Source organism: Neofelis nebulosa, chromosome 2 (assembly GCF_028018385.1).
Source record: "Neofelis nebulosa isolate mNeoNeb1 chromosome 2, mNeoNeb1.pri, whole genome shotgun sequence".
Lineage (NCBI taxonomy): Eukaryota > Metazoa > Chordata > Mammalia > Carnivora > Felidae > Neofelis > Neofelis nebulosa.
Genome location: NC_080783.1, coordinates 166,312,920 through 166,334,890, shown reverse-complemented (window position 1 = coordinate 166,334,890; position 21,971 = coordinate 166,312,920). Strand labels below are relative to the sequence as shown.

Genomic DNA, 21,971 nt, shown 5'->3' with positions numbered 1-21,971 from the left:
CCTTTGTAGCAACGTGGATGGAACTGGAGAGTGTGATGCTAAGTGAAATAAGTCATGCAGAGAAAGACAGATACTATATGTTTTCACTCTTATGTGGATCCTGAGAAACTTAACAGAAGACCGTGGGGGAGGGAAGAAAAAAAAAAAAGAGGTTAGAGAGGGAGGGAGCCAAAACATAAGAGACTCTTAAAAACTGAGAACAGACTGAGGGTTGGGGGTGTGGGAGGGAGAGGTGGGGGGGTGGGAGGGAGAGGTGCGTGGGTGATGGGCATTGAGGCAGGCACCTGTTGGGATGAGCACTGGGTGTTGTATGAAAACCAATTTGACAATAAATTTCATATTTAAAAAAAATAAAGTGCAAAGTCTGAGGGAGATCCTAAGATAGTTGGGCCATTAACCCCTTAACTCCCTACAGTTCATGTGCCAGACTGTATCCCATTTGACCCTCACAACACTCCTGCTAAGAAATTCTTTTTAATTTACTAATTTTAAAAATTGTGGTAAAACACGTAACATTAAACCTACCCACTTGACCATTTTTTTTTTTTTCAACATTTTTTATTTATTTTTGGGACAGAGAGAGACAGAGCATGAACGGGGGAGGGGCAGAGAGAGAGGGAGACACAGAATCGGAAACAGGCTCCAGGCTCCGAGCCATCAGCCCAGAGCCTGACGCGGGGCTGGAACTCACGGACCGCGAGATCGTGACCTGGCTGAAGTCGGACGCTTAACCGACTGCGCCACCCAGGCGCCCCCCCACTTGACCATTTTTAAGTACACAGTTCAGTAGCGTTAAGTACATCCACATTGTTGTGAATGTCCCGAACCCACTTCCTGTTGCAGAATTGAAACTCTGTATCCGCCCAACAATAACTCGTTTGGTCTTCCCCCTACCCCAGCCCCTGGCAAATACCCTCCTACTTTCTGTCGCTGCAAATTTGACTACTCTAGGCACATCATATGAGTGGGATCATGTCGTCTTTGTCCTTTTGTGACTGCCTTATTTCACTTTGCATACTATCCTCAAGTTTCATCCATGTTGCAGCATGTGTCCTTCCTTTTCAAGGCTGTATAATATTCTGGTGTATGTATATATCATATGCTGTTGATCTGTTCATCTTTGATGGACACTTGGGTTACTTCCACCTGTGGTGTTATAAACAATGCTGCTATGAACATATAGGTGTACTGATACCTTTTTTGAAACTCTGCTTTCAGCTTTTTTGGGTATATACCCGGATGTGGAATTGCTGGTTCATATGGTATTTCTATTTTAGTTTTTTGGCACAATCACCAAACTCTTTTCCACAGTTGGCTGTGCCACTTTACATTCCCACTGACACTGCACAAGGGTTCCAACTTCTTCACATTCTTGCCAACACTTGTTATTTTGTTTCTCTTTTCTTTTTTATAAGGAGTAGCCATCCTAATTGGCGTGAAGTGCTATCTTACTGTGGTTTTGATTTACTGGTTTGTTTCTTTTAAATCACCATTTTGCAGAAGAGCAAGCTGAGGCTTAAAATAGGAAGTAACTTGCCCAAGGTGATCCAGCTCATCCGTAGAGAGACCAGCCTGCACCATATTCTCTTCTTGGGGCAGTTCTGGAGCTCAGCAGCTGAAGCCCACAGACCTGGAATGTGGCCCCTGCTGCACCCAAGCACCTATCCGTCCAGCCAGCCTGTCCCCTACCTATCCCTACCCTCCAAATATCTGTCAAGTATCTGTCAGCATGGTGGAAGGGGTGAGCGTGAGGACTTTGGAGCCTGACTGTATGGTCTGAGGCGTGGCTCTGCAGCTCACTAGCTGTAGAATTGCAGCAAGTCATGAACCCTGCTGTGCCTCATATTCCATATGCACAAAAGGTGCTCGATCAGAGCGCCACTTCTCAGGGTGGCTGCAGGGTAATTCCAGGGAAGGCTGCCTGCCACAGCACACACAGAGAAGGCAGCGCCAGCCTGGAGGTTCAACCAGGACACAGCATCGGGGTCCCTGTCCTCCTGTAGGTCACTGTGCAGTATGGGGCACAGCCATTAACTAAATATTTACACCAACCAGTGTCAGGGGAGGTGTGATAAGTGAGTGCCCGGAAGGAGAAGGGCCAATGAGAACCAGTCTTTCTTACAGTCTCTTCCCCCCCCAGTTCTACTCCTGCCAGGCTGCCATTTATATAACAGGTAAAATAACAACTCAACTCTGGGGAATACGCCACAGAGCTAAAGGGAAAAGGTTAAAAGACTGAGTCTGGCATTTAAAATTCTTGGCTCATCTGGGTACTCCAAACTAATAATCTCCTTTAACTCTAGAGTGGAATCAACAGTCTTTTTCTTTTAGGAAAAGAAACCTGTGAACAGGTTTTAGGGGTTTTTTTTATTTAAAAAAAAGTTCTCAAGTGACGCCTTTTAGGAGTAGAAGGACAACATGGAGGGAAATTTTGAGAGCTGAGAGAGGTTGCCATCTGATAGACACATTAGCTCTGTGAGGACAGAACTGTGTCTGTGGTTCATCACTGTATACCCAGGGTGTGCAACACCCATTTTCCCTGGCCTGCAGTAGATAACTCAGTATTTGTTGGATGAAAGAGTTCAATCCAACCAATTTTTCAAGCAGCTATTATGTAGCAGGCGCTACTATTATTGATTAATGTTAATTAAAACATGTGCTTTTGGCGTTCAACATGAATAATCTAAGCCTTACAACTTGGAGGTAGGAAGTATTATCCTCATGTGAGCAAAGGAAGAACCAGAGTCTCAAGGGTATTGAGTGTTTTGCCTCGATTCTCATATCAGTAAATGGCAGTTAGGATTTGAACCTTCATCCATCTCTTGCCATGGCTGAACTCACTTGACCTCTATGCTCTGCTTGCCTCCCTGTGCATCATTAACCCCTATTTGTGTAGATCACCCTGCCTTGAGAAAAAAGAAATGAGAGTTGATCCTTTTCCTCAGTTGTTCAGAGGAGTGAACATTTTGCTCCACCCATGAAGAATCCCAAAATCCTAGGGCAAAGAGAAAACGTGGAAGGTTCTTCTCTCAGTGCTGAAGGCTTGGGTGGAATTTGCAGAGGCCCCTCCCAGGAGCTATAAGTAGCTCTTTGGTGAGTACAAAGGGCGGAGTCCGCCCTGACTGGCCTGCCTGCGGTCATTGCTGGCCTTGCTAATTAGATCTCCTTTCATCTACTGAGCTCCAAGAGCTTTTACCCACATTAACTTGTTAATCTTAGCCCCATCCTTCTGATGCAGATGACAAGCATAATTAGGTCTAGTCAGGAGACAAAACGGAGCCAAGAGACAGCGGCAGAGCCAGAAGAAAACACAGGGTAGCTTACTCCTCCTGCGTTCACTGTCTCCCCTGCTGACAGAAGTGATTTCAGTTGGCCTTGAACTGGCTTCTGCCTGCTTTTCTGTATCCCAGTTTTGAAAATAAAGCGTGGTCCGTTTGAATCTTTTTTTTTTTTTTAACGTTTATTTATTTGTGAGACAGAGAGACAGAGCATGAACAGGGAAGGGTCAGAGAGAGAGGGAGACACAGAATTGGAAATAGGCTCCAGGCTCTGAGCTGTCAGCACAGAGCCCGACGCGGGGCTCGAACTCACGGACCGTGAGATCATGACCTGAGCCGAAGTCGGACGCTTAACCGACCGAGCCACCCAGGCGCCCCGGTCTGTTTGAATCTTAATGCACAAGTGTGGATGTGCAAAAAATATCACATTTCTTCTTACCTTTAAGTTCAGCTCAGTCTAAGTTGGGTCCATCTCTCCGGGCTAATGGGAGATTTGTCTCAACTTTTATTGGTACTAAAGGCACCCACATCCTACAGAAGCGGTATCAGTTCTAGGGTCCATAGTAGAGAAAAACTTCTTAGCAGTCCCTGCCTGCAGTCTTGGATCCACACTGGCAGGTGCCAAGATGTCCATGATCTATGCCTTGAGGTGCCAGTGCTCTGTTGCACAGTATCCCAGGTCAGCAACATTGGCCAAATGTTGCCTGGCTGGGCAATGATCATTCCCTGTGGTTCTGTAAGGAAATGAGGTTTGGGTCCCGCTTGGTGGCACCGTCATATTTCTATCACCTCTTCACCTCAGAGATTCCACCTCTACCGCTTAAGGCCCTCCCATCTCTCCTTCCCTTCTAGGATGTACTGTGTAAATCTCAATGAATTTGTCTCTTGCAAAAGCCAGGAAAGAGAACTGTCTCCCAGCCGCTTTGGCTCAGCAGATGCCCCTGAAGCTGGAGTTGCATGTCGTCGTGGGGAGGGGAGGGCAGAGACCTAAATTTCTCATTCTCTTCTATTTTACAGCAGAGAAAACAAAACATAGCTAATATGCCTTTTAAACTTTCCCACCATCGAAACAACGTACCAGACAGTTTGATTGTTAGGGCTGCCATAACAAAATACCACAGATGAGGGGTCCTCAACAACAGAAATTCATTTTCTCATAGCTCTGCAGGCTAGAAGTCCAAGATCAAGGTGCTCAGCAGGTTTGGCTTTTTCTGAAGCCCGCCTTCTTCATTTGCGCATGGCTGCCTTCTCACTGTGTCCTCACGTGGTCTTTCCTGTGTATGCACATCCCTGATATCTCTTTCTGTGTCCAAATTTCATTTTCTTGTAAGGACATCCATCATATTGGATTGGGACCCACCCTGATGGCCACATTTTAGCTTAATCACCTCTTGAAAGACCTTCTCTCCAAGTATAGACACATTCTGAGGTACTGGAGGTTGGGACCTCAACATATGAATTCTGGGGGGACATAACTCAGCTCGTAACACAGGGTTAAGTGTGTTTAAAAAAATTCCCAGTCTACCCTTTTGTCCTCTGTAAGTAGCAATCCCTTCCTGTCTGGCTTTGGAATCTACAGACCTGGGTTCAAAGCCCTGCTTCAACATTTCTTAGCTGTGTGGCTTTAGGCAAGTTATTAATATACCTAGGCTTCAGTGGCCCCAGCTATAAAACAGAAATAGCAATAGTATAAACCTCAGAAAGCGTTTCAGGGATTAAATGAGATAGTAAAATACTCAGCATAGTGATCCAAACACAGAAAGTGCTCCATAATAAAAGCTATCCCCCATACACCCTTCTCCGATTCAGTCTTCCTCTGCCTGAAGTCTTAACACTGAAGCTACTTTCTACAGGAAGTCCTCCCTGATGTTCCAAGCCTGGGTTTAATAACCTCTTTCATATTTCCCCAATGCTAACATTTACCACACTGGGCTGTAAAGGTCAGTTAAAGCGTCTGTGTTCCTCAGCTCAGGGAATCCTGAAGCAAGTCCGCAGTCTCCTCTGTCTTCCTCACAGTTGACTGTTAGAGGTTGGCATGTCGGTTATTAACAGCTGTGAGGTGCTGAGAAAACCCTACAGAAAAGAAGGAAGGGAGGGCTGGGTGGATGTGGGGGAGTGAGGCTACCTTAGAGTGGTAAGGTCACTCACCTCAGTACCCTTGATCTTTCAGCCACATAATTCTTTTGTACGGGGGCCGCCACGTATGTTGTAAGAGGTTAGCAGTATCCCAGGCCTCTGCTCACAAGATGCCAGCAGTACCAGTCTCTCAGCTGTGATAACCAAAAGTGTCTCCAGCCCCTGCCTATTGTCTCCTTGGAGGGACTGGGGGAGGAGAGGGGAGATGAAAACATAGCCCCATTTGAGAACCACTGCCTTAGATCAGTGGTTCTTAGACTTCAGCATATCTCAGAATCTCCTGCACTGGCATCTCAGAAACACAGATTGCTGGCCCTCTGCTAGGGTCTGAATGTATCCCCATAAAGCATATGTGTTGGAACTTACCCCCAGTGTGCTGGTATTAAGAGGTAGAGACTTTGGGAAGTAACTAGGTCATGAGACCAGAGTCTTCATAAATGGAATTTGTGCTCTTATAAAAATGAGACCCCACAGAGCTCCCAAGCCCTTTTCACCATGTAAGGGTAAACACGAAATCTGCAACCCAGAAGAGGCCCCTCCCCCAACCGTGCTGCCACCCTGATTTCTGACTTCCAGCCTCCAGAATTGTGAGAAACACTTTTCTATTGTTAATAAGCCACTCAGACTATGGGTATTTTGTTACAGCAGCCAGAATTCACATCCCCAGAATTCCTGATTCAGTATGACTGGGGCAGAGTCTGAGAATTTGCATTTCTAGCAAAGTCCTTCTGGTGCTACTGGTCTGGGCCACTTGGAACCCACTGCCCTAGAGGTGCCATAGCACTGGTCTCGGGAACATAAGAGACATGTGCTGAATACTTTTGGCCTGTGACTAAGTCTGGCAAGGTAAAGAGAATTCCCCTGACTTGGGCTCTCAAGGCACACATTTAAAAAAAAAAAATGTTTATTTATTTATTTTGAGAGAGAGAGCAAGCTCATGGGAACAGGGGAGGGGCAGAGAGAGAGGAGGAGAGAAAATCCCAAGCAGGCTGCATACTGTCAGTGCAGAGACCAACGCAGGGCTTGTTCTCATGAACCGCAAGACCGTTCCCTGAGCTGAAATCAGGAGCTGGACGCCTAACCGAATGAGCCACCCAAGGACCCCACGAGGAATACATTTACTCAAGACTTTCCTCAGGCTGCAGACAGCAGGGAGACTGCAGAGACAGACAGAAGGAGGGAGAAAAAGAGAGGCCTCAAGTCAGGTCAGCCTGTGTGTCAGAAGACGCGGCTGGGCTAAGGCAAGGTGGTGGGGAGGGGCCGCTGCCTCCACGGTCTTACTCAGAGACCAGCATTCACCAATATTAATTCAAGACAGATTTACTGAGAGCCAGCGAGGTGCCAGGCACTCTTGTGGGTGTGGGGATGCATGAAGGACCTAATAGAAAATAAATCCTTGCCCTCATGGAGCTTATATTCTGTGATGGCTCAGGAAAGGATGATACTGAAAAATTGGGCAACGTGATAGAAAGCAATAGGTTCTGTTGTAAAAATCAATCAGGTACGTGGGGCCAGCGGGGAAGGGGGAAGGTGGATAGCAGTAGTGTACTGGTAAATGTTGCCTAACTGGCTTTCTGGGGGCAGAAATGTCCCGATTCTGTAGTAGTGGCCAATTTCAGTGGTGCCATGGAAGATTGTAAACTATGAATGTGAGGTCATTAAATAAGAAATTAGGAGGAAGTGCACACAGTAGCACAACATTACATAGTATTTCTACCTTATGGACACCATACACATAAATAACTGAGTATATATACTGGTAAGATGTAAAATAATTAAGAAGGGATAGCTTTGGGTATCTTGAACCTTGATGTCTAATACAATTAATTCAATTGTAAGTTTATGTAATTTGACTCACATTAATGATTGTATATACTAACTGGCTTGCAGATTTTCTGAAAATTTCACCGTCTACTCTCGCGAGCTGGTGGTAGCTGGCTTCAGCTTACCGCTGGTAGTTAGGGAAGGTCTTGTTGAGACAGCGACATTCGAACGGAAACCTGCAAGAGGTGAAAGAGTAAGGTATGTGGATATCTGGGAACGAGCACTCTGTGTCCTTCCTGGGCAAAGTGGCGTGTTGGGCCTGGTGTGTCCACACAGCCAGGCCCTTGCACAGGTTGACCCCTGGGCCAGGGAGCGTCTGTCCTCACTGCTGTGCCTAGTGATAGTCTTTAGGGCCTGAGCTCACAGATGGCCTCTTGGGCAAATTTCCTTATTTCTCCCAGGCTTCCTTAGATCCTTTCTGGAAACACAGGTGGTTATGAAGGTAGTAAATAAATGACCACAAGCAGACAGATTATTTCCCTCCATGATCCCTTGGTACTTTAAACCATGTTGTTTTAGCCCATTTGGTATTATTCTATCCTTGTCTTTCTCCCTGTGGAGCCCCTTTTTTTTCAGGTGTATGAAAATACCAGGCTCGTAGTTGATGTGTCTAAGTGCTCAGCTACTGAATGGATGAACACTGATCTTAATATGGGGTAGTTTACACAAACGTGGGTTTTAGTGAGTGCTCTTCTGTTGGGTGAAATCCACAGGCAGGGTCCCTTCAGCTGTGGTGACATTGTTAGCATGACTGCCCCTCTCTGTACCGATGAGGCTCGGGAGAGCCTGGTAGAGCCAGCCACAGCCTCAGTCATGCACAGCAGCAGCCACCCGCTATCAGGCCACGGGCTCAGGCCTTTACTTAGGCCACGTTACTTAATCCACAGAGCAACCTACAGGTGGGTGTTCTTACCCCCATTTTACTTATGAGGAAAATGAGGCTTGGAGAGGCTTAGGTAAGTCACCCAAGGTCACTGGGTAGAAGGTGGCAAAGCTTTCCCTTTGCTGCACAGATTGAGTAAGAACTGGTTCCAGGCAGTAAGGAGGTCAGCCATGTAAAATATTAACTGTAATAATGTCGGGCAGCAGGGCTAAGTGCTAAGTGTTCATTAGAACCACCAGCCATGCTTGAGAGCACAGGGGAAGAAACCTGTGATTCCACGCGGGGCAGGTGGACAGGCAGCACCTAGATGCCATAGAAACTTTGACCCTGAGCTCAGACTTCTGGTAGGAAAGGTGTGGGGGCTCTAAGCCCTTCTGACAGGCACAAAGGTGTTAGTGGAAATTCAGGAGAGAGGTTTTTCATGAAACTGGTTCAGGATCAAGCACCTTGGGCCAGTGCCATGTATTCATTTATTTATTTACCGAAACAAGCTGGAATAATATTTTTTAAATATTAACTTTTTTTTTTCCTTTCCTGGTATATTTCCCCTGGGAGGCAAAAGACTGGTCTGGGGAAGGGTTGGGGGAGGCACTGTGAAGAAGGCATAAAGAGCCCACAGGCCTCTTCCTGGCATTGCTTTCCAAAACTCGAGGCCTTAAGGGAATGGAGAGGATTGGGGTATACCCAAAATGTCTGGGGAATATCGAAGATAAAAGATCCCTCCAATCTAGTTGGGTTTGGGGAGGCAGAGGGGCATGTTAATAAGAGTCGAGGTAGGATGGTCTCAGAATGAGGGGCTGGCATGGGGAGGGGAAAGCTTTGGGCAGGTCCTCTGAAAGGAGGTACTCTACCTCCTTCACTGTCAGAGCCCTGGAGGAAACAAGGAGACCCCATGAGGGAGGGGCTGCAGACGTGAAGCCTCAGACAGACTCTATTCCAGGCTAGTATGGAGGCAACAGAAGGAACCCATGTCCTGGTGCAGCATGCAGGTGGTGGAGAGCCCCACAGACCTCGGGCAGCGTTCAAATGGGAACAAGGCCTGTGGCGACTGCTGCCTGAGGACCAACCAGGACACTGGGACAGTAGACCAGTGAAATAGGAACCAGTTCCCATGCTTCTACTTCAAGGCCTGGCATGATGCAATGCACTGCAATTTAGCCACAATCCCAGGAAAATGGAGAGGGAAACTCCAAATTGGCAGAGTTTTGGTTTCTGTCGCCCTGCAAGGACAGTGGCTCGAAATTAAAATGAAGTTGAGTTATAGAGTCATAATCTGCAGAAAATATTTATTGAGCCTCCAAGATTCCAGGCACCAGGGGTGGGGGAGGAAAGAAATGAGTAAAATAAGGATCTGTCAGTGGTCCCTTTGTCTACATTCCTGAAATAGAAGTGATGCCAGGGCCTGACTTCCATACATAGTCCTCTAGTGCCTGCAGTGGTAACCACTGATGCTTATGAAGCCGTTACTTTGTCCAAAACTTGCACAAAGGGTGCTCTTTGTCCCATTTAAAACAGGTTACTGGGGCTAAGGGATATTAAGCAGTCCTTGCAAGACCACACAGCTAGTAATTTTCATAAAACCACACAGCCAGTAAAGTGGCCAAGTTGGGATTCAAACCTAGCTGGATGTGATAGGTTGAATTGTGCCCCCCTGAAAAGATGTTGAGGTCCTAACATCCAGTACCTGTGAATGTGACCTTATTTGGGGAGAGGGTCTTTAAAGAGGTAACTAATCTTAGGTGAGGTTATTAGGGTGGGCCAGATCCAATATGACTATGTCCTTATAAAAGAGGGACAGTTAGGCAGAGACAAATGCACAGACACAGAGGAATTGCCATCTAAAAATGGAGGCAGAGAACGAGGTGATGCATCTACGAACCAAGGAACACCAAAGATCGCCAGTGAACCACCAGGAGCTAAGAGAGAGAGATGCAGCTAATTCTTCCTCGTAGGCCTGAGAAGGAACTAATTTTGCCAACCCTCTGATCTTGGACTCCTAGCCTCCACAACTGTGAGACAATAGATTTCTGATATTTAAACCACTCAGTTTGGGGTAGTTTGTTACAGACACTAATGCAGTGGATGACTCAAGAGCCTGAGACTTGTTAAATCACCAAGTTATATAGCCATTTTGCTAAACCCTATGCCACTGTTACAGCTGGAGTCCACAGAGCAGGATCTCTCTTTTCTCTCTGGTCTGTCAATGCCTCTTCATCTCCTTCCATCTCCTTAGCACTATTTTCTACATACTTTTTAACTGAAGTCATCCCTACTTTTCTTATTGAAGACCTGACTTGAGTACCCTATAATTCTATATTTCTATGTCACTAGTAATTCCAGAAACATGCCTTGGCCTCTCAGACTTCCAGAGGGTGGAAGTCTGACATGCCCTCCATTGGAGGCCAGTGACCACCTGGAAATCTTAATTACCCTTCAAGAGTGAGGTCTTCCAGTTCACTTTCATGACACCCTCCCTCAGCCAGATTTACTGTCTCCCTCCCTCTAACACCAACAGCATGAGAACATTTCCACATGGAATCATCTTTGGTAATGGGCATGGCTGTCTTCTTAAGTACCTTGAATGCTTCTGGAAGGCCCAGGAGTAGCAGGTGTTTTAAGCCTTCCTACATTTCAAGACACCTGAATTTCTAGACTTCAACTGGAGTTCCTCATCCCTTCTTTCTTTTCTGGTTTCTCAAATTCACCTTCCCAGGAAAGAGAAACACCTTCAAATGACTCTGTACTTGGCATGTATCTGTCCTATTAACAGATTTTCAATCCAGGCAAGGAAAGTTTATCCCACTTCCTTCCTATCCCCTTCCTGTATTTTAACAAGGTTTTGTCATCTCCTTGAGCTAGCCTCAGCAGAGATGGTTTGGCTGGGTGAGCATTTTATTTTGGCATTTGAGGATGGTGTTGGTTGGAGCCTTCTGTCTGTATACTGTAAAGAACACAAACAGAACAAAAACGTTCAGTTTGAGGCCATGGATCCTGTCCAGTTCCAGATTAAGGCAGAGGCCCTTCTCGTCCAGGATCGAGTGCTGGCTGGCCTCCAAGAGCAGAGAAGTGGGGACCAAGGCCGACAGTGGCTGCTGCTGCCCAGTGGGCCACCTGCCCTTGACAGCCACAGGAGTTTGGAGAAACTGCTAGCCTGGCCCTTTGCAGGGGATGTGCTGAGAACTCTTCTCCTTTTTGGGAAAAACAAACCAACCTCCTGTGAGGAAACCTCAATCTGTGGATAGATTTTCCTTGAGAAGAATCCATTCTGACTTATGTGTCTCTGTGGTGGCTTTCTGCCTCAGGCTTTGAAAATTAAGGCCACTTAACGGGTTGCTTCTCTGAAGAGTCTCCCAGCTCCGAAGTTTACAAGAGTTGACCCAAAGAAGCCTGTGCTTGCTTAACCGAGGGGAAAGGTGGTAAATACTCCTTTTTTTAATATTTATTTTTAATTGAATTATAATTGACATATAATATTATATGAGTTCCACATATGCCACATAGGGATTTGATATTTTTATCTATTACAAAATGATCACCTCAATAGGTCTAGTTATTGTCTGTCACCATAAATATTATTAACTATATCCCCTGTGCTGCACTAAATGTTCCTTTCTTATCTACCAACACATCCCAGCAGGTCTACAGGCACAATTTATAATCTAGCAAATATTTAAGGAACTTGTATAGTATGTTTAAAGCTTGGGGCTAGCTTTGGGGTAGGGAGACTTATTTCTTCCCTGCTTTTTAAATCCTCTACCAGACAGGTAATACACTAAGCTGAAATAGTCTATATTACAACAAGACCCTAGAGCACAGTGACTTTTGCAAGATACAGCTTCATGTACTAGTAGAGAGGTAGATGGCTGATAGGGTGGCCCTGCCACATTCATTGTATTTATTCTTTCTTAGAATCCCACCCAAACCTCTGTATTCCAGTCAAGGGGAAGAGAGAAAACGAAGTGATCACCTCATGTTCCACTCACCTCCCACTCGCCAAAAATTGGTAACATGGCCACCTCTAGTTGTAAGGGATATTGAGAAATGTAGTCTCCAGTGGCACACCTATGTATTTAGCTATGAATTACAAATTCCTTTATTAAAGAAAAATATTGATGGACACGTACCAGTCTCTGCCAACCTTTCTTTCATTTATTTACCCAATCGACAATTATTTATTGAGTGGCAGCATATTATTTGGCATTGTTTTTACACAGTTGCTTATGATTCACTGGTGTGTACATAAACCTATGCTCAGCTGGAAAGTCATACTGTGCTGTGTTCCCGAGTAAGGAGTTCAAACACTATGGATCTTCAGGGAAGGAAAGACTCATCCTGACTAGAGAAATTCATCTATTTTTTCAGTATACTTATTGAGCACTGTGGTAGGAAGCTTGTAAGATGGTCCCAGTGATTTCTACCTCCTGGTATTCATGTCCTCGTGCAATCCCCTCCCATTGTATATGGACTGAACCTAGTGGCTTGCTTCTAAAAGACAAAAATATAGCAAAAGTGATGGAATGTCAGTTCTGAGTTTAGGGTACAAGAAGACTTTGACTTCTCCATCTTGCTTGAATGCTCCCACTCTCTGTCTCTGTCTGTTTCTGTCTCTGTCTCTTTCCCTCTGAGCCCTTATTCTGGGAGAATCCAGCTGCCATGTTTTGAGTAACTCTAGGGAGAATCTCATGTGGCAAGGGAATAATATTCTTAGTCAACGGCCAACAAGGCCCTAAAGCTTGCCGACAGCCATGTGATTGAGCTTGGAAGTCAACTTTCTGAGGCCTGCCAACAGCCTCATGAGTGAACTTGGAAGCAGATTCTCCTGCAGTTGACCCTTGAGATGACTGAGCCTTACTGACAGCTTCACTGCTGTCCTGTGAGAGACCCTAAGTTACAGTCATCCAACTAAGTGGCACCTGCACCTGATTTCCTGACCACAGAAACTGTGAGATAGTAAATATTGTTTTCAGCTGATAAATTTTGAGGTCATTTGTTATGCAGCAATAGATAGCCAATACAAGTACCTACTATTTTCAGGTACTGTGCTAGGCCATAAGAATGTGAAAAATGAGGGATGCCTGGTCACTGTGTTTGGGGAGAGGAGGAAACAGGTGTATGTGCAAATATGGTACTAACAACACACGGTGGTAAGGGCAATGATGGAGATGTGTTCAGCGTGAGATAGGAGAGAAGAAGGGCTCCTTATCCAGGACAGAAAAGGGGAGGGGAAGGTCATCCTGGGGAAGGCTATACTTGGGGAGGGGCCATTCCATGGAGAGGGGCCATGGGCAATGCCTGGAGGGGAAATGGTGTGGTGTCTGCACAGGAACCAAGCATGATAGTTTGTGTGCCAAGCAAGAGGTGAAGAAAGGCAAGGTTAGAGAAGTGACTAGAGACTAGCCCAGTCTTGTGCCAGTCATTTATTTTAAAGTAGTCAACATTATGAAATCCTGCTTTGCGTGAAATGATGTAAAAACAAAAGAGTTAATAAAAGAGCTAGCATGTTCTTCTCAACATTCCAACACCTGAATTTTAAGAAGCCAGCTTCAATTATCTAGAGAACACAGGCAAGTGTAATTTGCTTCATTGTTTTTGCTCATAAAATTGAGCAGAGAACTGTTGACATGTGTCCATGGAATAATTGTGGTTCTTATTGAAAAACTGGCTCAGGTGATGTTTGATGCTTTTACAAGTGGGAAATTGACCTTTCCAGCTGGAGGACTTTATGAATCTGTAGTCTGAACATCTGAGGAGAGATTTGGGAAGCAATGTATGCTTTTTGTGTGGTTGATTGTTTCCCTCCTTTTCCCTCTGTCCCCTTCTCCTTCTTTCATTCCTTCTTTTGTCCTTCCTTTCTCCCTCTCATGGTCTTCCTATCTCTTTCAATTCTTCAGAATGTTAAAGGTTTCATAATATGTCTAAACTCTCAGTGTCAGCTCTGCAAGGGATGAAAAGGAAACAAAAGCACTCCTCTTTCCCCTGCCTGGAGGATTAGCTCTAAAGATTCTTAACTGGTTCTTGGAAGGTTCTCTGGATCACAACTGAACATGAGTGAGTCCAATGATTCAGCAGATAACAAGTTTATTTGAACCAAGACGGTTATAAATCTAGGCTTGTGGATAATGGTTGCTCTAGAATAGGAAGAAATAAAAACAATACATAAATTAACTTTAAAATTGAAATGTTTTATAATACCATTTCAGAATGATTTTCTGTATCTGGAATCCTTTACTTACATGAAATCGTGGTTAGGGGCATCCTTGCATCTGGATTATAAGTGCCATGAATCTGGAGTCCCCCTTGTGCCCACAGGGACAGGGGTTTTGAGTAGATACCTAGAAATAAAACATCACCTGATCTGTTGGGTTTGGCTGGAGGTTGCATCCCTCCCTTCCAGACTGATTTCATCAGGCACCGTTCTCATATCATGAAGTTATTTCTTCCTCTGATCGCCGTATATGAGTGCTTTGTGCCTCTGTTAACCACCTACAGGAATGATAGTAAAGTATTATCAGTCAAAAAGGCAAAGGCATCAACCGATCAGAATGGACATGGTGCTGGGTCAGCACCCTGGAATCTCTCTTTTATGCCATCACCCTCTTCTGGGGGTTCCAGAAGAGGGATCTGGTGGCAAGAGGCTCTCGGGTTCTCAGGTTCCTTGAGGCTCAGATTTATACACACTAAATAATTGTTTCAATGTCTGTCTTTCCCACCAGACTGTGGGCATGTGGAAGGTATGGGCTCTGTCTCTCTCATCTTTGCCTCTTTACTACATAAGACACCGTCAAGCCATAGTGGGTGCTTAGTAAATATCTGTTGGGCAAAATTGAAATACACCTTTTTATTCAGACATTCAGTAATTATTGAGGCACTGTCTTGACTTAGACACTGCACCATGCGCTTTGGAAAATGTAAAGAGACAAAAGAGTTGGCTTTTTACCTTTGACAAGTTTTCAGTCTAGTTACTAGACTCTGTTAGAAATTGTCTTACTCCTCTTATTCATCCCAGTGCCCAAGACAATGCTTGGCATATAACACGCACTCGGTAAACACTTGTTGATTAACTGTAACTTCACATGTCCAAGCCAAAGGAATTGCTTCAGACTGGTCACTCATCATCCATCCCGCCAAGTCTGCCAGTCCAGCAAACTCAGTCCTGCAGAATTACTCCCAGTGATCCAGCAAACTATATGGTCAGCCAGGAACAAAAGCCACTAGGAAAATAACGCATCACTTTTCATCTGGGTGTTTCAAAAGGCACTGAGTTATTAAAATAAGGTCACAGCTGTCCCAATCAAATCATCTTTTCAAAGGAATTACAGGGTTGTGAGCCAACAGTGACCACATACACCTTTGCAGTCCTCAGAACCAGTGTTCTCGACACTGAAAGCAAAATCAAGTAAACAAGGTTGTGTTGTGGACTTCCTTGACCCAGACTTTCAGGAAGGAGCTGACACACTGCCCAGACTCGCGCTCACCCACATAGCTCTGAAGCCAAACAAACTGGAGAAGCTCGTGTTTTCCCAGCTGTATGATGCACTCACTTCACCAAATGATTGGCCAGAAAACAAGGAAAAGAAAAAAAGTACGCCTAGTTCAGACCAGGCAAAGAAAGAATTGCTTCAGCTGGGCTTTGTTTTTTCTCTTCATGAGGTAGCAAGAAATATAAAAATGGAGGAGGTTAGATCTCTGATTTTTAATTACTAAAAAAGACACAAATACTTTTTTTTCTTTTAAAGATCTGATCATGGCATTACTTAGCTTGAAGACTTCAGTGACTTTACAGCCTTCAAACCCTTTGGTGACCCCTTAGGTCTTTAACAACTTGTTTAAAACAACCTTTCTAGCCACATCTGCCCCATTTCCTCCCACTCAAAGCTGTTCTTGAGCTTTGCCAGGTTCCCATTGTCTTAAATACCCTGTGTGCTTTTTCATCCACATGCTTTTGTTCATGCTGCTCCTTCTGCTTGTTAACACCCTTCCCTGCCTTGATCTCCAGGGAAACTCTAAGTCATCTTTCAAAACAAGGTGTTTTTCACTGTAACTCACCACTCATCCCAATAACAGAATTAGCAGCTCTTTCATCTGGGTTCACCTAGGACTATTTTGTGTGACCTCTTATTGACTTATTCCTCGTATTGTTTATTCATTCATTCAACATTCGTTGATGTTCTACTTGGCACTGGGTACTCTCTAGGCAGTGGGGATCCAGTTATGAAAGCCCCTAACTAGTGGCTTTCAATAAATCAATTGTTGCACATCGGAATTATAAGTTCTTTGCAAAGGTAAACACAGGGTGCTCTCGGAGATCAGAGAAGGGTCACGTACCCCAGTGTGATTGGTGGGAGAAGATCTGGAAGGCTTCTTGGAGGAGGGGGCACCTGAAGAGCCTAAACGACAAGGAGTTCTTATATTTATCCCCTTATTTTTGGGAGAGCACTCCTTGAGGTAAGAGATCAATCACATATCATATTAAATCAGGTCATTTATTCCACACATGTTTACTGAGCTTTCTGCTGGGAGACAAATGCTCCCAAGCGAAAGCAGCTTGGGGGACTAGGAGTTGAAAGGCAGAGAAGTGGATGAGGGAAAGAGAGGAAATCAAGGATGATCCTCAGGTTTCTAGTTTAATCAAATGAGTGGGTAGTAGATCAGGGCTGCCACGTGCAAGTGCACAGGTTGTAGACTCATGGTGAGTGAGGCAACATAGAAGGAGGAGCAAATTCGGAGGAAGAGTCTTATTCTTCATACCATAGTAACCAACCCTTGATATATAATGTTGGCGTGGGCTGGAATTGGGAGAATTAGTTTGTTTTCTTGAAAGCAGGTCTTCCTTCTTGTGTAGACTGGAAAAGAAACTTTCCTGTTATACTCACTCGACTCCTTATTTTCAGATATCAAGAGTCCCGGCTGTCAATCAATCAGATTATTTCCCACTTCCCTTCTGTCTTTAGATCATTTTGACACCCTACCAGAAGAAATGTTAGGATTTCTGTCTTACGTGAAGCTTGGAAATTAGGTGTGAAACTGGATAATTTATTCAATTATTAGTATTATTAACCAATAAATGGGGTTAATTAACAACATCTATCATTATTACTAACCAAAAGTTAGCTTTAGTTATTAGAATTGATTCAAGCCACAATTTGATCATCTCACCACAGTGGCAATGCCATGTTAACTTAAAGCTTTGTTTTCTTTTATCTCCTTTTGCCTTTTACACAGTGGAAGAAATCGAAGCAGGAGTTTTGATCACCCAAGGTTCTCTACCAAAATAAATAATCTCTTCAAAAAATATTTCAATGCATTCTTAGTATACACTAAGTAATTCCCTCCAGAGAAGCTGGACTCTAAGATATCCATTGGGTTACCATTTGACTTCCTGTTACATTTAGAGAGAAGCATAACTCTTTTAATAAATGTACTACTTTAAAGTGTATCCAGACCTTTCTGTACAGTCAGCTCTTCATTATTCTTGATTGCTATTCTTTGCCTTTTCCATCTCTTTCTAGAAATACTGAGCCCAACATATGTATCCTATAAAAGTAGACAATGCATCCTACAAAAGACAGCTGCAGCTGAACATTTAACTGTCATCCCGTTGCACTGCTCATTTTTCCTACACAGCCCTCACTGACAACATATTCAATTTGCTCTTTGTTATGAGTTCTATCTTCTTTCTTCTTTTTTTTATATTTTGTTCCCCAAATGTATTTTTCTTTTAAGCTACTTGATTGTGGGCAGTATTAGCTTCTTGTTCACAGTTTAGATGAACTATTATAATAGATTCCAAACACCTGTCTTTGGTGATTAAATGGGAGAGAGACAGGAGGTAAAGCTTACCTTTGCATTATCTATGTGTAAAAGTGTGCCAGGTACATGTATAATCGCAAGGCAATGATCGTAATTAGCCTTTGTAAAAAGAACAAATGGTTGTAGAAGAACTATTTCCACAATATCATTCTTTTTTTTTTTTAATTTTTATTTTTGGGACAGAGAGAGACAGAGCATGAACGGGGGAGGGGCAGAGAGAGAGGGAGACACAGAATCGGAAACAGGCTCCAGGCTCCGAGGCATCAGCCCAGAGCCTGACGCGGGGCTCGAACTCACGGACCGCGAGATCGTGACCTGGCTGAAGTCGGACACTTAACCGACTGCGCCACCCAGGCGCTCCCACAATATCATTCTTAATTACTTGTAATCTTTAATCTATTCATGAAAACAGATCCGCTAAGGCAATGATCTTTACATTTCTGTCATACTCCCTCCCCCCAAAGTTTGAAAACCATATACCCCTCATCCATGTTTAAAGTAAACACCTAGGGGCGCCTGGGTGGCTCAGTTGGTTAAGCGTCCGACTTCGGCTCAGGTCACGATCTCGCGGTATGTGAGTTCGAGCCCCGCATCGGGCTCTGTGCTGACTGCTCAGAGCCTGGAGCCTGTTTCAGATTCTGTGTCTCCCTCTCTCTCTGACCCTCCCCCGTTCATGCTCTGTCTCTCTCTATCTCAAAAATAAATAAATGTTAAAAAAAAAAAAAATTAAAAAAAAAAATAAATAAAGTAAACACCTAATAAATTTAAATAGTTACAAAGGATGTGACTTCTGACATATTTTAAATATTGCCATTTAAAAATAAAGCTCTTACATTACTCTCTTAAGTGTTTCCCAAGGAATTCGAAATACCACAGCAATTTGACACCTACCACTATGATTAGATATTCCATCACCACCTAGTTAAAAGTACTTGAACAAGCTTTTCTTTAATCAACATTTTCACCATGGTTACTCCATTCTACTTCTCTAACAGAATTTTTAAATAATGTTTTGATGCTTGAAAGTATTTTATTGGTCATTCTGCTGTACTTCCTTACCTACCTGCCTACCTACACACACACACACACACACACACACACACACACACACACACACACAAACGTAAGTTAGAGGCTCAAAGTGTTGTAAATTTTTTTTCTGCATTTAGTTATCATTAGCATAGAATTAGTCAAAACAACAGACAAATATTATCTATTTTGCTGCATAATTATGAAACATAAAAAGTAAATGTTTATTGGAATTGCATTCCTTAATAAGCTGAGTAGCTCTTTTCCTTGACTGTTTCTTGTATCTGTGGGTGAGGTATTTATTGCTGAGGGAGAGAGGGTGCAGGATCCATTCTGTTCCCACTTATAAATTTTACAGACACAGGCATTGAGAAGTGGTGTTCACATAAATAAGTAGGTGAAAATGGATTGAATGGCATTGCCACTCAAGTCTGTACTATTTCAGGGGTGCAAAACAAAGATCACATAGTCATTTAGCATTGAAATAACTTTTAATGATCTGTCAGCTGACAATTCAATTAGGATGCCCTTTAATTCTATTGAAAACAGAGAATTGGGAACCACATGGCTTGCACAAGGATTTATTACCCAGCCATTAGAATTCAGTTAAACACCAGTATTTGGAATTGTCCCTCTGTGGCACAGAGGTTTCTACATTTTAACGCAACACACCGGGGTGATTTCTGGTCAAGTAGGAGATGAGCCTTTCTTTCGTAAGCTGGGAGGATGGATGTGGTGAAAAGACAGAGAGGCGAGCCATAATGAGAACTCCTTAGACACCTTAATTTTTAGAAAGAGTACTAATGGCAAATGAGCATCTGAAATGGATTCTTTAAAAATATCCTTTTACACACATCTTTTGGAAAGCCCTCAAATGGGATACCAACTTGAAACCACTGTTATAATGATCTCTACCAGGAACCACCGTTTGTTCACTTGGCAATAGAGCCTTTTCTCAGAACACTTAATATCTGAAGAACCAGTGGTTCTTGGAATACTCTCTGGGAAATGATACCTTAGAGGTTCATTTAATAAATCTTAATTTATTCCCCAATTAGATAATAAAATCTAAAGCTGTGAGTTGCAGGTTGTTGCAGATGTCAGAGAACAGATATGATGCTGATGGTGATGACGATGGTGATGATGATGGTGACGATGATGATGGCGGCAGCTGTGGTGTTGGTGGTGATAGCTATTGTTCTTTAATTGTGTTTGCTTCACATAGCCCAAACCCCAACAAACACTGGTAAATATCAGTAAGGAGGTATTTGTCTCACACAAAAATAATTTCTGGGCAGGTAGCCATGGACTAAAATAGTGGCTCAACAGTGTCATCAAGCACCCAGTTCTTTCTGTCTTGCCACCCCATAATCCTTCACTTGTGATCCTTGTGCCTGTTAGCTCATGACTTCAGGATGGCTCTACCTCATCCGTCACAGTTGAGTTCCAGGCAAGAAAGTATGAGGGAGGGAGAGAAGGATAAGAACTTGCTGCTCAGAAGCTCTACCTTTTTATTTTGAAAAGTCAAGGACTTCTGCCTACATCTCATTGGCCATAACTGGGTTTTGTGGCCACCCCTAGATACAGGGAAACCAGGATTTTGAGTATGATTTCCTTTTCTACCCTCCTTAGAAGAAGAAAGTAAAGAAGAAAATGTTTGAGAATAGAGTTTGAGTGAACCAGCTTATAGGTTCTGTCACATCCTCCTCTTCTGAGACGGAACCTTACATATATTATGTCTGTTCGAACAATCTTGTCAGAGGTTTAGTACCGCCATTTTTCAGGTAAGGAAACTGAGGCTTACTAATGCTGAAGTAACCTCCCAAGGTACCATAACTAATTTGTGACAAAACTGGGGCTGGAATCAGTTCTTTTTTTTTCTTTTTTCTTTTTTTTCTTTTTTAAAATTTACATCCAAATTAGTTAGCATATAGTGAAACAATGATTTCAGGAGTAGATTCCTTAGTGCCCCTTACCCATTTAGCCCATACCCCCTCCCACAACCCCTCCAGCAACCCTCAGTTTGTTCTCCATACTTATGAGTCTCTTCTGTTTTGTCCCCCTCCCTGTTTTTATATCATTTTTGTTTCCCTTCCCTTATGTTCATCTGTTTTGTCTCTTAAAGTCCTCATATGAGTGAATTCATATGATTTTTGTCTTTCTCTGACTGACTAATTTCACTGAGCATAATACCCTCCAGTTCCATCCACGTAATTGCAAATGGCAAGATTTCATTCTTTTTGATTGCCGAGTAATACTCCATTGTATATATATACCACATCTTCTTTATCCATTCATCCATCGATGGACATTTGGGCTCTTCCCATACTTTGGCTATTGTTGATAGTGCTGTTATAAACATGGGGGTGGATGTGTCCCTTTGAAACAGTACACCTGTATCCCGTGGATAAATTCCTAGTAGTTCAATTGCTGGGTCATAGGGTAGTTTTATTTTTAGTTTTTTGAGGAACCTCCATACTGTTTTTCATAGTGGCTGCACCAGCTTGCATTTCCACCAACAATGCAAAAGAGATCCTCTTTCTCCACATCCTCGCCAACATCTGTTGTTGCCTGAGTTGTCAATGTTAGCCATTCTGACAGGTGTGAAGTGGTATCTCATTGTGGTTTTTATTTGTATTTCCCTGATGATGAGTGATGTGGAGCATTTTTTCATGTGTCAGTTGGCCATCTGGATGTCTTCTTTGGAGATGTGTCTATTCATGTCTTCTGCCCATTTCTTCACTGGATTGTTTTTTGGGTGTTGAGTTTGATATGTTCTTTATAGATTTTGGATACTAACCCTTTATCTGATATGTCATTTGCAAATATCTTCTCCCATTCTGTCGGTTGCCTTTTAGTTTTGCTGATTGTTTCCTTCGCTGTGCAGAAGCTTTTTATTTTGATGAGGTCCCAGTAGTTCATTTTTGCTTTTGTTTCCCTTGCCTCTGGAGATGTGTTGAGTAAGAAGTTGCTGTGGCCAAGATCAAAGAGGTTTTTGCCTGCTTTCTTCT

The 21,971-nt window shown here is 43.5% G+C and overlaps 1 long non-coding RNA gene across 2 annotated transcripts; it reads right to left on the bottom strand.

Annotated features, from left to right (window-relative positions):
* Positions 1 to 4,800: 4,800 nt before the first annotated feature.
* On the bottom strand, positions 4,801 to 14,663 carry LOC131493459 (uncharacterized). 2 transcript variants are annotated; one of them, XR_009252690.1, is made up of 3 exons: positions 14,355 to 14,663; positions 7,273 to 7,414; positions 4,801 to 5,600 (listed from the first exon to the last, which is right to left on the bottom strand). It is a non-coding gene; the product is annotated as an uncharacterized LOC131493459 (long non-coding RNA). The 2 variants fall into 2 exon arrangements; XR_009252691.1 differs by having other exon boundaries at positions 14,472 to 14,663.
* Between the last annotated feature and the right edge of the window lie 7,308 nt (positions 14,664 to 21,971).